This window comes from Silene latifolia, chromosome 7 (assembly GCF_048544455.1).
Source record: "Silene latifolia isolate original U9 population chromosome 7, ASM4854445v1, whole genome shotgun sequence".
Taxonomy (NCBI): domain Eukaryota; kingdom Viridiplantae; phylum Streptophyta; class Magnoliopsida; order Caryophyllales; family Caryophyllaceae; genus Silene; species Silene latifolia.
Window position 1 is genome coordinate 72,543,844 of NC_133532.1, and position 18,656 is coordinate 72,562,499.

The 18,656-nt window shown below is 39.2% G+C and overlaps 1 non-coding gene across 1 annotated transcript; it reads left to right on the forward strand.

Annotated features, from left to right (window-relative positions):
* The first annotated feature begins 9,880 nt into the window (after positions 1–9,880).
* On the forward strand, positions 9,881–9,987 carry LOC141593187 (small nucleolar RNA R71). The gene has a single exon (XR_012521291.1). It is a non-coding gene; the product is annotated as a small nucleolar RNA R71 (small nucleolar RNA).
* The last annotated feature ends 8,669 nt before the right edge of the window (positions 9,988–18,656 follow it).

The following is an 18,656-nucleotide window of genomic DNA, read 5'->3' on the forward strand; positions in this document are numbered from 1 at the left end:
ACTTATTACATAAACTAATTTATGTATTTTTAGGAGAGAATATGGAAGAATAGAAAATCATCATCTCATGAGAATGAATGAATGAATGAATAAATGTATAAGAAAAACGTGTTCTCTTTTTAGGTGAGGTGGTGCCGGTTGGAGGAGGGAACCAAGGCCAATGCATGGCCAATGCATGGCCTTTGCTTTTAGCTTTTTCTCTTATCTAAAACATAGGCATGAAAGGCTATATTTTAGGGTTATGATAGTGTCTAGTTTTATAACTAAAATAAACACCCCACTAACCCAAAAACCCCTTCCATTTTCGGTCCATTTCATAAAATGGAAATCTTTTTTATTTTGTCAAATGTCAATTGTCACACACAACATGTCACATGTAGCATGTAATCAAGTAATTAATTATAATAATGCATATTTAGAAATTAAATATCATTATATAAATTAATTAAATTACATTTATAAATTATCTAGTAATTTATAAAAACATGTGTATAAAATGGGTCATGTTAATATAATTCACAATATTTTGTAATAATAATTAACCATTCATTCTTTTCTTAATTGTTTTATAAACAATAATCAATTTAGTAATATAACATATTAATTACTAAATTGAATCTTATTTAATCAAATTCCAATAAGATATAATTTTCTCTCTTATATATCAATTTTGTTCAATTCAAGGATTTAATCAATCTGTATCGTCATACAATCGATTAACTTTATAATTGAGGGAATCGTCCTTTAGGAGTGACCTTAAGGGATCAACTGATCACCACCGTTAAAACGACAGTAATGTCAAACTCTAGTCAGCCAATCATTACCGATTAATGTTGACCAGTTGACTTATATAAATGAATCATCCCATACGTATTCTTATCATGAGTTTTAATAATGTCATTGCACTATTGTTGAGGTCACATACTCCAACACATAGGTCCTCCACGGACGATATTTAGGGAGCCTTCAGAGGCTGAGAGGACGGCTGACCTTGCAGGAGCGAGTGGTGACGCTCTCTTCCTTCCCGAGCTTGAGTACTCGGAGTTTGTACGGAGGAGTTTGGCGTATTGGCCGATCGTGGTAAGTATACCTTCTTTTCACTATTTGAAATTACGTATTCAAATTTAGCTTGGAAATGATAATTTTATCTCGGCAGGAGTGGTTCGATATGATATGTGCTCGTCGTTAAAGCTATCAACCAAAACAATATTTCTAACTCTACAAGCTACTCTTTAGTGGAGTGGTAAGTAAATGTCGGATCCCAAAGTATGGGTATTGATTTAGGATTTCAATTACAAGTAGTTATGTCTTAGGGTGTCACAAATTTGGGTTGAGATGAGATGTAATCTAAAGTAATCAACAAGATGAATGAAAACAAAGTAAAGTAATAAAAGGGGTTTGTAAATAATTGATTAACGACACTAGGGTGTCATGGGTTCAAAAGGGAATCATGGAAATAGATCATAAAAACATGTTCTCAAATAGATGCAAGCAACTTATTGTTGTGATGGAATCGAGTTAGTTTATATCTTACAATTCCTGGGAAGATTTAGGTCCCGGAGCCGAGTCGATCAAGACTTTACAACACCTACAAGTCGACTTAGTCTCTTCCTATTCAACTCTATGCATGGTCTAACAAGGCTTGAGTTGGCTTATATCTTACAAGCCTCATTAAAAAGATAAGAGATGGGTAAAATATGCAAGGTTTCATAGTCTAGCATTTCATCAAACATAACATGTGCATAGGGTGAGATCACAACAAGCAAGCACCTAATTATGGAAGCATATTAAATTAAGCACGGATCTAATCCCATGATTGATTTCCCTAATTCCCCATTAACTCTAGCTAAGAGACTACTCACTCATGATCAAGGTTAACATGCTAATAAGGATGTCAATCATATTAACAAAGCAAAACATGATGAACAAGTAATGTAAATGACAATAATTAAGCAAAGGTAAAAGGGATTATACCAACTTGAGATTATCCAAATATAAAGCAAAGAATAATAGAAGGAAACTTGGTGATTGATGGAGAGTTGTCAATCCTCCAATAAACCCCAAATAATATTCTAATTACCCAACTAAAACTAAGAACAATTGAGAGATTAAGGAAAGATTAAGATTTGATTAATATTGAAATGTGTATTACAACTTGGATTAAGACTAAATTAAGAGAGATTAGTACTTTATTATGAGATGATTAAGAGAGGATTCTAATCTACATAGTTCAATAGGGTATTTATACTAAGGATTAAGTACAAGGATTAGGGTTACTAAGGGCTTAAATGACGATTAAGACCCTAAGAGAAGTTGACGATTTGCAAGTCCCGCCGGGACACGCGCGAGCTGGGTAGCAGGTCCCTCAGGGACACGTGTATCCTGGCTGAAGAATGCTCGAGTCATGTAAGAAGATCCATTCAAGCCGAGCCTTGGGACGCCCGGATCATGGGCGGAAACGCTCGTGCTGATCAGGGGACGCCCGGATCCTGGGACAGGGTTTCTTCTCTTATTCTTGACTGCTTAACAATCCGTGGGGACTGCCTTAGGGTCGTGGCGATCTACATAATTGCCCAATTCACTTGATTTATTTGCTTAGGCCTTTAGTATTGGTCTAGTCTTCGATGCTTGGTCATTAGATGCGATCCATTTAGCTCCATTTTGCTCCATAAATGCGAGGTTTGCAATCCTCTCCTACCAAGGACACAAAACCTCCAAGAATATGCAAAATGGGGAACTAAAGATAAGAAATGACCCTAATAATCACTAGAAAGCATGGAAACGAGGTTATTTCGAGGATTAAATGTGCACAAATATGAGTCACATCAAACATCCCCAAACCGAACCTTTGCTCGTCCCGAGTAAAGAGGTGACTAAAACTAAGACCTTTATTTAAACTAGTCTACTAATATAGCCGATGTGAGACAATTAGCGGGTGTCACTCCGCCCCTTCAACTCACAACAAGACATCTATGAGGTAAGATGCCTTCTTGTAAGGCAAGGTGGGGCTTGCCAAAATGGCGATACATCCAAGCATTAAGCACACAAAAATAAGTAATGGATGCATCTACAAAAGAATAGCCACTTTTCTCATCTAAGTGGCGGAAATTATATAAGAGGGAAGCAATCTAAGGATACACCCTTCATCATAGATATGGTTTCTTCAAGTTACTAAGCCTAGGAGGATACTAACAAATCATCTCCAAGTTGTGTCAAGCTAGGGTACCTTTGTCCACAATCGCTAAATGCTTTTATCAAGAGTAGACTCCTTATGGTATTAGAAACACTGTAGGATCACGGAATTGCCCTTCTTGCCTAGACAAGAAGAAGGGTCGTCCCCTTTCCACCATGCACAAAAGTGGAATCAATGGATAAAAGGGATCAATATGACTTTGAGTTTAATAATGGTAGTTTTCTTTTGATTTGTTATTCTCCCCAATTTTTTGTGGCATTTGACATTTTTGAGAACATTTCTTTGATGTTTGGCATTTTGATACTTGGCAAAATTTTCACTTTTTGCATTGTTTGAACATTTTTCAAAGTCACCCTAATTTGTAACGAGGGTGATTTTATTGAAGCATATGAGTTCTTATTTTTGCACTCCTCTTTTCTTTGATGCAATTTGTGCAAACTTTTTAATTTTCTTTTTGAAGCTTGAACTCAAATTGAGATTTTTGTGCCCATTCCCTTTTTGTTGACAAAATATGCTGATAGAAGTGGAAGATGGTTGCATGGTTTCAAGGGTCACCTTGGAATAAACGGTAGCCAAGGAGTCATCACACCACAAGGTACTCTTGACTAGGCCTTAGTCTATGGGTCAAAAGATATTAGCATAACACATCCTAGAGTGTTTTGGAGGTATTCTAATGAGCAAAGTCTCAAGAAGAAAAATTATCTACAAGGGCCTTATATACACTCATCAAGCTTCCCAAATAGATGTTTTCATAAAAGTTTTCCTAGAATGCAACTATATGCCATGATACAACTAACATATATACAACCTAATGCAAATGCTTCTATCAACTAGTATGCCATATAAACTAAATGCAAGCTCTTAACATCACATTCATTTGTACCGCATTAACCAAAATATAGCCACATTATCATTAACATATAAAAGGTGGAAGGATATTTGGAAAGATCATACCATGCGGTCTTCTATTTCCTTCATGCCTCGAATGTGGCGTAGTCAATCCAATGTGATAAGAGTGACAAACAAACACAAATATATACAATATATACAACACTACACTATAAAGGAATGAACATGTTTTTGGATTTTTGAGAAAATTTTCAATTTTTATGGATTTTTAAGAATTTTTCAATTTTTATCATTTTTTTTCGATTTTTAAATGCTAGGTTAGAATTTCCCATCCCCACACTAGTATGGTAATTGTCCTCAATGGCCAATACGATAGGAAATTATGCAATGCAATCTATATGAAAATGCATGATTTCTGAACTAGTATACAAACTGTATGACATATATAATAAGTGATGCAATCTAATCTATCCTATATGATGCATGCTTTCGATTAGTCGGAGAGCCAATTTGAATTGACTCGTATTCCTTGTGAGTGAACTTCTCCAAACGAAACAAAACACTATTGCCAGCACAAAAAGAAGGGAAGTTCATGCACAAGGTAAGAATGCAATGCATGAATTCTAATTTGTCATTTTAGATTCTTGTAATGGGAGAAAAAAAGATAAACACCTCAATGGGACCGAGGTGGGAGTCCTTTGAGTGGTGTTAAGACTCCAAACTCAAAATTACCAAGAGCCCAAAATGACTCTACAAATGATCAAGATTAAAGTTAAAAATAAGAGATAAAAACAAAGCTAAAGGAGGTGTAGGAAACTCTCAATTGAATAGGTTGAAGCCAAGCAATCAACCCCACACTTGTGGTATCCTCCATTAAGCCTTGTCAACCTTCAATTGTCACTCATTGCGACATCATCATCATCGGGCTCATCACCGGTATTATCATCATCGGAATTGTTATCATCATCATCTATTTCATCATAATCCACCTCCATCGGACCGTAGGATTCACCAACTTCATCATCATCGGAATTCGGGCTTTGCTTTTCTTCATGGCATGAACCACTACCTTCCTCATCTTCTTCAACAACAATCTCTCCTCCATGAACCACCCGGCTATCCTTGTCGGCATCTTGAGAGGTACTAGGGAAGAACACTTTCTTATCCGCCCAACTAGGCAAAGGACATGAAGAATCAAGAAGTCCTTGCTTAGAAAGATGTAGTAGTGGTGGATATTGGGCACGATAAGCATTTACCCGGTCATCATAAGCTTCTCTATGCAAGTGTTGCATCAATTGGGTCAAGTAATCATTGCCTACCACAACATTAGAGCCACTTGGTTTAAATTCTTGGTAGGCAAAAGGATAGGGTGGAGTTACAATGGTGGAGAAGGAGGGCTTTGCAATCGGATCCCTTTGTTGCTTGATTATCAATTCGGCTTCTTTAGAGACGGGAATAGGGTAGTTTGTTCGATTGTCGTAGATACGGAAAATCTTGGTTGGCACGATAATGGACTTGGCTTCCTTGATGAGCCATTCAAATTTATGATCAAGATTGTCATTTTTGACCCAGTGGAACTTGTTGATCAAAGTAATCAAGTCAAGAAGGTTTCTTCCCTTAACAGGTTTGTAGGTCTTATCCTTGTTGAACTCCGGGTTAAAGTGTTTGGCTAACCTTGTCACCAAGCCTCCGTTTACAATAAAGGCCGCTCCATCTTTCCCATTATCAATATCTAACCACCGATCAATCAACAATTGAAGAATGTTATACTTATGGGTGGACTTTCCATCAACGTTCAAGAAGGACTCGAGGTAGACAAAATCGAGTTCGGTGAAGTGGTTGGCCTATTTCCTAGCAATTAGAGTATTAGCCACAAACTTGTGCCAAAACCTTATGCCCGGATGGTGAACATATAAGGCATGGCACTCTGGGAAAAAATCAAATTGACGACCGGTTATAGTTTTCCATAGAGGTGCGGCATTGAACTTCAAAGGCTTCTTCTCAAAATGATCATATTTCGCAAGTCCAAACACTTTACCAAATTCACTCTTAAGCATTCTTCTACTCTCATTTTCAAGTCGGAACTCAACATAGGTTCGAGTCTCTACCTTGTACTTCCTCAAGGAGCTTATGAATTCCATGGTCAATGAGGGGTAAGTCAATTCACTCATATCAAAGAGGGTCTTCAACCCCATAGACTCGACATATGCTATAGATTGCTCAAGTACACCCAATTTTTGCAAAGTATCTTGGCAAATAAACTTGGTAGCTAAAACTTTCTTTTTGGCAAGGGATTGAAATGCATTCCTATGTTTGTCGGATAAGAAAGTTACCTCCGGATAATTTGGTACTTGTTCCACAACCGGAGTAGACGTGGTAGCTTCCTCAATGGTGTTGACGATTTCTTGGACTTGCTCCCTTGGTTGATCTACTACCAAAGCCTTAGATGCTAGAAGAGTTTGTTGCCTTTTTGACAAATTTGGAATTTTGGATGCCTTAGTTCCGCCTTTAGTCCTTGCCATTGTATTCTCCTTATAAATTTGATATCAACAAACCAAGATGATTCTTGAATGCTCCTTGATTCTTCAAATTTCAATCAATTCCTCAATCAATTGGGGATTTTCGGATTTTCCCAAACCCTAGAAAATTGATTCAATTTGTAAGAAATTGATGGTTAAATGGTCTTTTATTGATGAAGAAGTAATTTAAATTTGTATTGAGCAAGTTTTAAATTTGTTTGTGGTGAATTTTGGTGAGAAATTGATGTTTTTGGATGAGGGGATTGAAGGTTTAAGAGAGGGAAAATGGTTGTGTTTGTGTTTGAAAGCTGTAAATGAATTGGGAAGAAAGAGAAAAATCCCGTGTTTGTCTTAGTAGCAGGTCTGGGACGGGCGGATTGAGGTCAGCTCGAGCGGATTCTATTACAGGAAAATTTGAAGGGTGCAAAGCAGTCTGGGACGGGCGCCTTTGGACTGGCTCGAGCGGATTCTGGCTTGAGACGCTCGTTTCAAGTTTGGGACGGGCGGATTTTCTTACAGGAAAATCTCATAACTTTGAAGCTTCCCAGGACCCACGGCTCGAGAGTAGGATGGGCGTCCTGAGGTTGGAGACGCTCGTCTCGAAGCCAGCTCGGGCAAATCATCTTACAAGATTTTTTCTAAAACTTGAACCCTTCCCGACTCCCACTACCCAAAACCAGGACGGGTGTCTTGAGACTGGAGATACTCGTCTCAGTGCTGGCTCGGGCAGAATTTGCTCGTCTTGCTCCTCAGCTCTCACGAGCTCAGGTCAGCTCATGGGGATCCTTTTCCCGCGTCATTCCTTCTTCCTTTCCTTTTTGTGGGTTGCACTACAAAGGCTTGGCTAGCCTAGTCATGTGCCATCCCCACCCTTGATCAAACACTAAACATTAAAAAACATTAAAAATCCCTCCCCCACTTGCTCTCATGTCAAAAAACTTATAACAAAGCATGAAAATGCAATGTAAAAATGACAAAAATGCAATAAAGGAAATGAAATGCTAGTTAAGGGGTTAGAATATTTACAAATGGTAGTTTAGGGAGGACTCCACCAAACTCTCCTTTCTTGGATGAGATGCCAAGGGGGCAAAGCCAAGGTGTTGTTGATGTTGCTCAACACCTTGTAGAAGTAGTCGAAGGCTTGCTCATTTTCATAGTAAAGATCTTGCATAGACCTTTGCGCATCGGTTTCTTCATTATTGTAGTCCGAGTTAAAGTGATGACAAGGATCTACAAAGCCTTGGTATAGAGTCATAGCATTTCCAATATAAGGATTGACCAATCCTTCAAATTCATCGTCCCATAGACCATAAACTTCATTTGCTTGTTCCCCAATGATGTCATGAGTTGGTAAGAGCAACTCTCCTTCCTTTTGGCCAATGAGGCCTTCTTCATTACTTGTCATTATGGGTGAGCTATTCAAGCTCTCATTGTTGTTGAAAATACCATGCTCTCCGAATAGAGCTACTTGAAGGTCATATACTTTCTTCTTCCATATAGGTGATGTTTCTTTACCTTTGGCTTGATCTTTGTATAGAGATTCTAACTTCTTCCTATCACTTTCTCGGCTATAGTGATCGACCATGAAGCATGGCTCATGTAATCGGGGAGCTCTCATGGTTTTGTTAAGATTGAAAGTAATTGTCTCATCCTCTACTTCAAGTGTGAGCTCTCCATGTTTCACATCGATTACCGCTCCGGCGGTATGCAAGAAAGGTCTTCCTAAGATGATAGGGATGTTAGAATACTCCTCCATGTCTACAATGACAAAGTCTACCGGGATGAAGAATTTGCCAATTCTCACGGGCACATCCTCCCATACCCCTAGAGGTGTCTTTGTCGATCGATCCGCCATTTGAAGAGTAATGTTGGTACATTTGAGCTCTCCCATTCCAAGCCTCTTACATACTGAGTATGGCATGACACTTACACTTGCTCCAAGATCACACAACGCCTTGTTGATTGTAGTTTCGTCAATGGTACATGGGATAGAAAAACTTCCCGGATCTTTGAGCTTTGGGGGGGGGGGGGGGGAACTCCCTTGAAGAATAGCACTACTCAATTTGGTAAAGGCAATAGTCTCTAACTTTCGGATGGATTTCTTCTTGGTAAGAATATCCTTCATGTATTTTGCATAAGCCGGAACATGATTGATCAATTCCGTGAATGGGATTGAGACTTCTAAGTTCTTCACAATTTCCATGAACTTTCCAAGTTGCTCATCGAGCTTAGGCTTAGCTTGGCGACTTGGGAATGGAAGTCTAATCATAATAGGCTCCTTATCAACATTCTTAGCCTTTTCTTCATTTCTCTTCTTTGAAAGTTCATTGGTGGTAGGCTCTACTTCCTTAGAGTTCTCCACAACTCTTTGCTTTCTACAATCATCCATAATATCTTCATCAATTGGCCTCATCGGCCCCTCATATATTGTACCACTCCTCAAATGGATGGCACTAACCATTTCATGTCTTTTGGGGGGGGGGGGGGGTTACCTTGAGTAGGTAATTGCCCCTTTTGTCTTTGGGAGTTAGAAGATGGTAGTTGAATAATTTGAGTCTCTAACATTTTGGTGTGGGCAAGTATGTTGTTGATGGTGGTTTCTTTAGCTTGGCTATCTTTTTGCATTTGGGTGAAGAATTCTTGTTGGTTCTTTTTCATTTGGAGAACCTCTTTTTGAACATCATAGCTTTGGTCATTGGATTGGTTGTAGGAAGGTTGATTTTGATATCCTTGGCTTTGGTTGAAAAAAGGGTCTTTGAGTTTGATTTCTCATTGGAGGTGGGGTGTATGTTGTTGATGGATTTTGGACATTTTGACTCTTGTACGAGAGATTTGGGTGGAATTTGGTATTCTCATTATAGTAGTTGGAATAAGGGGTGCCACTCTTGTATGCTTGGAAAGCATTTACTTGTTCATTTTTTCCCCTATATTCGTTTGATCATGTCCCAAGGTTCCACAACTTTCACATACTCCATTTGGGATTGAGGATGATTCCATCATAGCATTGACATGTTGTTTCGGTGATTTGGAAGCTTCTTCAAGTTTAGCCATGGCTTTCTCAAACATTAAGTTGATGGTGTCGATATGGGCACTTAGTTGAGCACCCAATTGTGTGACGGAATCTACCTCATGCTTTCCTCCTCTAGAGGCCTTTCGAGGCCTACTATATTGGGAATTATGAACCGCCATCTCTTCGATTTTAGCCCAAGTTTAGTGGTCATCAACTTCGGTAAACCTCACATTGGATCCCATATTAAGCACATTGCGTGAGTCTTCATATAAGTCGTTCCAAAATTGTTGAACAAGGAACCGCTCACTAAGTCCATGGTGTGGGCAAGAGCGACAAGTGTCCTTAAATCTCTCTCATGCTTCATATAATGATTCTTCATCCCTTTGCTTGAACCCGGTGATTTGGGCTCTCAACATGTTAGTCTTCTCCGGAGGATAGAATTTCTTGTAAAAGGCAAGTGCTAACTTCTTCCATGAATCAATACCAAGGGTAGCCTTGTCTAGGCTCTTCAACCATTGCTTTGCGGTTCCGATCAAGGAAAAAGGAAACAATACCCATCGAATTTGGTCTTGAGTAACTCCGGTTTGAGAAATTGTATCACAATAGTCACAAAAAGTCTCCATATATAAATGACGATCTTCACTAGGCATCCCTCCAAATTGACTTCTCTCAACTGATTGTATGAATGCGGATTTGGCAATGAAATTACCAATTAAATGTGGTGGTATAGGAGTACCATTGGGTAGGTTCTCCTCGGTTGGTACGGTATGTGATGAAAATTTAGGCCTTGTTGGTTGATTTTGTAGTTGGTTTGGAATTGGGTTATCATCTCCTTCTCTTGCAAAAGGGTTGACAAACTCAAAGTTATTTGATTGAATGTCGACAATCTCTCCAATACCCAAAACTCTTGAAATACCCCTAGCAACTCTTCTACTGTTGGTTAAGGTCCTTTGAATCTCGAGATCAATAGGCAATGGATTACCTTGTGATCTCCTCGTCATGCAAAATATCAAACAACTAGAAAACAATTAGAACAACCTTGAGGAGATTGACTTCCCCAAGGTAAAGAAAGACACAACTAAAAACAATTAACAAAAATCAAATCAATTGAACACCGTCCCCGGCAACAGCACCATTTTTTGGTTCGATATGATATATGCTCGTCGTTAAAGCTATCAACCAAAACAATATTTATAACTCTACAAGCTACTATTTGGTGGAGTGGTAAGTAAATGTCGGATCCCAAAGGACAGGTATTGATTTAGGATTTCAATTGCAAGTAGTTATGTCTTAGGGTGTCACAAATTTGGGTTGAGATGAGATGTAATCTATACTAATCAACAAGATGAATGAAAACAAAGTAAAGTAATAAAAGGGTTTGTAAACAACTGATTAAGGCACTAGGGTGTCATGGGTTCAAAAGGGAATCATGGAAATAGATCATACAAACATGTTCTCATATAGATGCAAGCAACTTATTGTTGTGATGGAAATCGAGTTAGTGTATATCTTACAATTCCTAGGAAGATTTAGGTCCCGGAGCCGAGTCAATCAAGACATTATAACACCTACAAGTCGACTTAGTCTCTTCCTATTAACTCTATGCATGGTCTAACAAGGCTTGAGTTGGCTTATATCTTACAAGCCTCATTGAAAAGATAAGAGATGGGTAAAAAATGTAAGGTTTCATAGTCTAGCATTTCATCAAACATAACATGTGCATAGGTTGAAATCACAACAAGAAAGCAACTAATTATGGAAGCATATTAAATTATGAAAGCAACTCATGATCAAGTTTAACATGCTAATAAGGATATCAATCATATTAACAAAGCAAAACATGATGAACAAGTAATGTAAATGACAATAATTTAGCAAAGGAAAAAGGGATTATACCAACTTGAGATGATCCAAATATAAAGCAAAGAATAATAGAAGGAAACTTGATGATTGATGGAGAGTTGTCAATCCTCCAATAAACCCCAAATAATCTTCTAATTACCCAACTAAAACTAAGAAAAATTGAGAGATTAAGGAAAGATTAAGATGTGATTAATATTGAAATGTGTATTACAACTTGGATTAAGACTAAACTAAGAGGGATTAGTACTTTATTATGAGATGATTAAGAGATGATTCTAATCTCGGTAGTACAATAGGGTATTTATAATAAGGATTAAGTACAAAGATTAGGGTTACTAAGGGCTTAAATGACGATTATGACCCTAAGCGAAGTTGATGATTTTCATGTCCCACAGGGACACGCGCGAGCTGGTAGCAGGTCCCTCAGGGACATGCGCGTCCTGGCTGAAGAATGCTCCGGTCCTGTAAGAAGATCCGCTCGAGCCGAGCCTTGAGACGCCCGGATCATGGGTTGAGACGCTCGTGCTGAGCAGGTGACGCCCGGATCCTGGGACAGGATTTCTTCTCTTGTTCTTGACTGCCTAACAATCCGTGGGGACTGTCTTAGGGTCGTAGGGATCTTCATCATTGCCTAATTCACTTGATTTATTTGCTTAGGCCTTTAGTGTTGGTCTCCTCTTCGATGCTTGGTCATTAGATGCGATCCATTTAGCTCCATTTTGCTCCATAAATGCAAGGTAAGTAATCCTTTCCTACCAAGGACACAAAACCTCAAAAAATATGCAAAATGGGGAACTAAGGATAAGAAATGACCCTAATAATCACTAGAAAGCATGGGAACGAGGTTAGTTAGGTGACTAAATGTGTAAAAATATGAGTCACATCAAAGAGATTGAGGTGGCAGACGTCGAGCCCCCAGCTTTTTCCGAGACACTTGAGTACCCTGGGTCGGCTGGTACGGTGTATTTGCCTTCTTTTACTTTGTTATTTATAAATTTGCTTCGTTTCAGAGGGAGCGTGAGCTGGAGCGCGAGCTCGAGGAGTCGCGTGAGGAGACGGCTTGCTTGTCAAGGGAGCTGGAGGTTTGGGATGCTGATATTGCCATCCTTGAGGCGATGGCGGCTGAGTTGAGGGATCATCTAGTTGATCGTCGCGGCTAGTCTTGTATTTTTGTACATTTTATGCTTTTGGGGCATGAGCCCGAATTTTGTTGTTCATATGAATGTTTTGTTGTATATATGTCATGACCTGCGAGCCATTCGTTGATGTTGGGTGTGTAATATATTGGTACGTGCAGGTTAGCTTGGAAACAGGTTTAGCATTTTGATGGTTTACGCCGTCATACCGCCGAAATTTATATAGAAAAATCAAACATAGCACATATAGCACGAAAATTTGGCCTCAAATAGCACCAAATGTAACTTGATCAAGTCGAGAAAAAAAAAAAAAAGAAAGAAAAAAAGAAAAGGTGCCCCATTTTTGTGAGAAAAATGACTCGGCGCGCGACGGATAATAGGAGTGCTTCCCCCTAAAAAAAGAAATAAAAGAAAAATGATTTTAGGAAATTTTGAGACGAGTGAGGGATGGAAATGATTCCCCAAAATTAAAAAAATAAAGAATAAAAATGGTTAAGTGTGCATTTGACGAAATGTGAAATGACGATATCGTCTCGAAAAGCGAACCCGCATTGAAATTGGATTCTGTAACGAATTCGGAATAACAAGTAAGGAAATAAAAATTTCCGTATATAAAAAAACCATATTCATATAAGAATAGGAAAGTTTTAGCCAAATCCGTATTTAGGAAAGATCATTGCGGAAATTGCGGAAAATCAAGCTGGGGAAGAGGCGTAGCATGACCTGCGATTTTTCCGAAGGGTGTAGCATTTGCTACGTTTTCTCCCCAGGTGTTCTCTTCCTGGGCGATTTTTGGAAAGTCCGAATAGTATAAATAGAGGCCTCGGGTTAGCTTCTATTCTCACAATTCTCCTTTCTATTACTTCATAATTCATCAAATATAATATCTCTCTCAAAAAAAAATTCAAGAAAGAAAAATGGACGGATGCTTTCGAATCCCGACTCAAGGAATGGATCAATGAGTTTTCAAGCGCGGAGAAGTATGACATGGGTGGTTTTCGATCCTTCATCAGTTTTAAACAGGTGAAAGTGGTAAGACCGTTTCTTGATGCTTGTCTTGAATATTGGAATCCGGAGGGTATAAGAATAAAATTAGGGATCTTCTTGGATTGACCAAGGCTGAAGTTGATCGTTTTGTAACTTCCAAGGGTGTACGGATTTTTGATTTCATGGACCGCTTCATAGATAGAGAGGACCTTTCTTCATTGTTTTATCTTGAAGGGCCATGTTGACGCAATGAGAGGTGACCTGCGGTTTTTGGGTATTATCGAGCAAATGGAACTGCGCAAGAGCCCAGCTTGCCTGGAATTAGGAGAGATTATCTTAAGGTTGGATAATAGGAAGGCTAATCATGAGCTTCCGTATCTTGGAAGTCCTATCATTTTACAGGAAAAATGCTCTCGTTTATTTCCTTTTTCGTTCGTTTTTTGTTTGTTTTGAGATTGGGACTTTGATAAATGTCTCTGATGCGTGTCATTTATATGATATTTTACACCCTATTTTACACGCATTTCAGAGCTCAATTATGTAGTTTATGCTACTATTTTCCCTATTTCCGTCTACTTTCGTGTTTTTGTATAAAATTGCAGAAATGTGAAGAATCCAGCGGAAAATGAGCCGAATCCGTTCCCGAGTGTTTAGCATAGGATTTGACATGAGGTATTGACTCGAGGAATGAGCTTGGTGCGCGTTTCAAGGCCTAAAGATAGCAAAAGCATGGGTGCGTACGAGTTTAACAAGCAAAGAAGCACTTCACGATATTGCATCCTGCTTCAGATGGCAATATCTCGAGTTCTACAGCCGATAATCAAGTGATTCTAATTGGAGGTGAAAGTTTATCCTCTTAGCTTTCCAACGCCGCATAGAACGCTTGATTTGACCAAGTAACGAAGAAATGGCAGCTCTTTTAAGATCATTGCGCGCTGGAGAATTCGTCAGAATGCATTACTGTACAACACCCTTGGTCGATGGTGCACACAACGATGTGAACAAATAATGAGTTGTAATTTGGTGCAAACCCCCACAACTGTTACCCTTAGACTAGAATTAATAACAACTATTATCTCCCTACCTCGCTGCGGATCGACCCTTACTACCACTTGCTAGTTGTAGTTTGGTTTTATAAATATTATTTTTGGTGCACACAACGACAGGCATCAGTCTCCTTTTTGCAGATTTGGCTGATGGAAAGGTTGCGATTGATCGAGCCCCCAGTTGACATGTCTGGATATCGATCATGATCGATCGTGATGAGAACGAGGTTGTATATGGTTGATTTCACTCGAGTTTGCAACTACTGGGAGAACAAATTAAAGAATGACGGAATTCCGCTGATTAGATGTGTTGTCCCTTGGTGGCATTTCAGGGCGTTGACAGAAGTATCATCCCTAAATCCTACTCGATCCATTCATATCCTAGGCTTGGAGTTCATGGTCCATATTTTCCCAGAGAGGCTAATAAGGCAAGTTTGCATGAGGCAAAAAATCCTGAAGCTTAACAGTGTTACACAGGTGGCTTTGGCGCTACATCTGAGACTTGCCGTTAGTGGGCTTTGCGCTGGACTCAAAGGAACATGTGGTTTATGCATGTCCCGGTTGGTTCGTTGTGGGTGTCAGACTCTTATTTGCAGTGGGTCATGTAACACCCCCATACACCAAGGTGCCTTACCAAGACCACCTAATGCATGAGAGTGCTAACATCTCGGTTACCCGAGGCAATGAATATCAAATAGACCATAAAAGAACGTACTTTAAACAAATAGTTTAAGTGAATACATCAAAATCCAAAGACTATAAAGTATGATACAACTGTTCCAAATTATCAAAACCAACTAAAAAGAATTATAAGTTCAACTACACATCGGAAGAATTTAGTGACACGTGGTGACTCGATCCCAGCTATCAGTCGCACAATCCATCTCATACCTGCTCAATAATTGCTTACATCCCCGAATGGATCACCACAGTTTTTAAAACAATTAAACGGGGTCAGTTACTGATTACACAATATAAGATAAAGAAATAACAATAATACATACAATCACCCAACTCCGTCACATCTCCAATCATCTGAATAGCTTGAAGGTCTAGCCCTACCAGATTAAGGCCACAACCAGTAATCCTCACCGCCAGTGGGGGACCGCAGTCGTTCCCACCTAAGCCCCGCTCATCAACACCAAGCGAAAACCTTAGTTCCTTAATGTGCACATCCCCCTTGTGACGGGGACCACAACGGGTTAATCAAGGGCGTGAAGCCACTCCCGCAAGTGACTCCACTCAACCGAGGACGCACCTCGCGAACCACAGACAAACACAACCAACCAACTATACAGCAGCAATTTCCAATACTGATCCGATATAGATCAACAACATTAAACAACCATCAACAATCAATCAAACATCCAATACAATGTAACCAATAACTGAGTAGGAAACCCTACCTAGAAAAGCAATTACAAAGATCGTCACAATCAGCTAATCAAAACCGTTCTTCTACGAAATCACCTCCTATAATCACACAATCACACAATTACTATCTAACAATCACAATACTCCCAAAACCCCTAAAATACCCAATTAGGGTTGTGACACCCCCACATACCAAGGTGCCTTACCGGGACCACCCTAGCATGAGAGACCGTCACCATCTCGGTGACCCGAGGCAATGTATATCAAATTGACCATAAAGAAACATACTTTAGATAAATAAGTTAAGTGATTGCATATCCAAAACCCAAAACTGTAAAGTGAAATAAATCTGTTCCAAAATATCAAACCAACTGAAAGAAATATAAGTTCAAGACACAGCGGAAGACTCTAGTGACACGTGATGACTCTATCTCAGCTATCCCTCGCTAAATCCATCTCATACCTGCTCAATAACTGATCACCATCCCCGAATGGATCACCACAATTTTTAAAATAATTACCGGGGTCAATTTACTACATAATCAAAATAAGACAAGTACGAAAAGATAACCAGATGTTCACCATCCACCTCCAACTCCCAATCACATCGTGTAACTGACTACACACTAAAGTGTGTAGCCCTGTCAGTGGGGGACCGCAGCCGTACACACCTAAGCCCCGCTCATCAAAGAGCGTTAACCCTGTTCATTAATGCGCGCATCCCCTCCTATGGTGGGTTCCACAGAGGGCAAAATTAGGGCGTGAAGCCACTCCCGCAAGTGACTCCACTCAGCCGAGGATGCACCTCGCGAACATCACAAACAACCATCACAACACCCTAAACTCCAATCCAACAACAGCAGATAATCATGATATCAATCGTAAAAACAATTACAACATAATCTCAAATTAATTAAACAGTAAATCGAGTAGGGAAACCCTAGCTTCTCGTAATCTGTTATGCCGCAGCCAATCATAGAAATGCACAACGAGTAACACATCATCACCTACACCAACGATAATCAATAATCAACAACACATACGATGACCAAAACCCTAAACCCGCAAATTAACCCAACCTAGGGTTTGCTAACTTATAAGAACAACAATAGGTCGACAAGGATAAGACACTTACTATGGCGATTGACACAAAATAAAATGCTAGAACCCACAATCGACAACCTTTGCCTTGGAATTGATGAAGATGATTAGAGGAGAATGAAACGTAGTTTAGGTTTTGGAGAAAATCATTTTAGAAACTGACAACGACTTATATATAATCTCTAACCATTTTAATCAAAACCGCGGAAAAAACCCGTAACAGACCGGGTACTCGGTCGAGTATAGAGTATACTCGGCCGAGTATCCCCTACTCGGTCGAGTATTACCATACTCGGCCGAGTATTCTTGGACAATAGCCTGACTAGAAACACACGACCCAATACTCGGCCGAGTAAGCCTTATTCGGCCGAATAACAGACTTAGAAAACTGTAGTATTACAGCCTTACCTCTTTAAAAAGAACTTTGTCCCCGAAGTTCCAACCCAACCTATAAAACATGGACACCTAACACTAACTCCACCAACCACGCTTACTTTCACAACATGGCTCACGATATCGTCTGAACTACAACATAGTCTCTCAATACTAACTCCATAGTACTTTCGAATACCCCCAACATAAGTGTTGTTAACTTTGTCTTACTTATATAATGCTCACTAGCAAACTCAATACCAAGACAATCCACTAAACAAGACCAACACTAAGACGGAATGTTACATTCTACCAAACTTAAAACGAACTTCATCCTCGAAGTTTACTCATACACATAAACATCATCACCCAATCCATTAACACTATCGAAGTTTACTCACACTCCTAACATCATATTACTACAAGCACTACCATTACCTGTAATAAAATCATCCATAACACAAATCCATCCTTATTCTACACCAACACTCAAACTTCCAATTGCAACCTGTATGACCATCAAACTCTCTTGTCGCATCCTACTCCTCTTAATATAAATGTTACGTCCTCGTAACTCACTATTACTAGGTCCTTTACTATAGCCCCCCGGTAATCATCATTACCACTGCATGTCAACGATGACCCACTATAACCTCAACACCTACAACCATTCCTATATCCAGGGCTCTCTTTCTCTAATAGTCCTCATACCTCAATTCATTCTGCACTCCATATAACCTATAACATAAAATCCTCAAGATAACCACTACCCCACTACCCCAACTCTTCAACATTACCGCAAAACAACATACTTCAAATATATATATATATATATATATATATATATATATATATATATATATATATATATATATATATATATATATATATATATATATATATATATATATATATATACCGTAATACTACGGTTTTATGAGTCTCTAGGTACTCTATCGAGTGGGCCTTAATCTGTCGAGTAAGAGTGTTTTGCAATTTAAAATAGTTTCTGATCTGTAGGGTACTCGATCGAGTAGCCTTGGTACTCGATCGAGTAGGCGGCACTCGATCGAGTACGTCAGTTACTCGATCGAGTAGCCCGGTTTACGGGTAGTGTTTTGTCGGGTTTTGTTAATAATGCGAATTAGTATTTAAACCTTTCCGTCACTTTCATAAAATGCTTTTACAAACTTAATTACTTTGAAA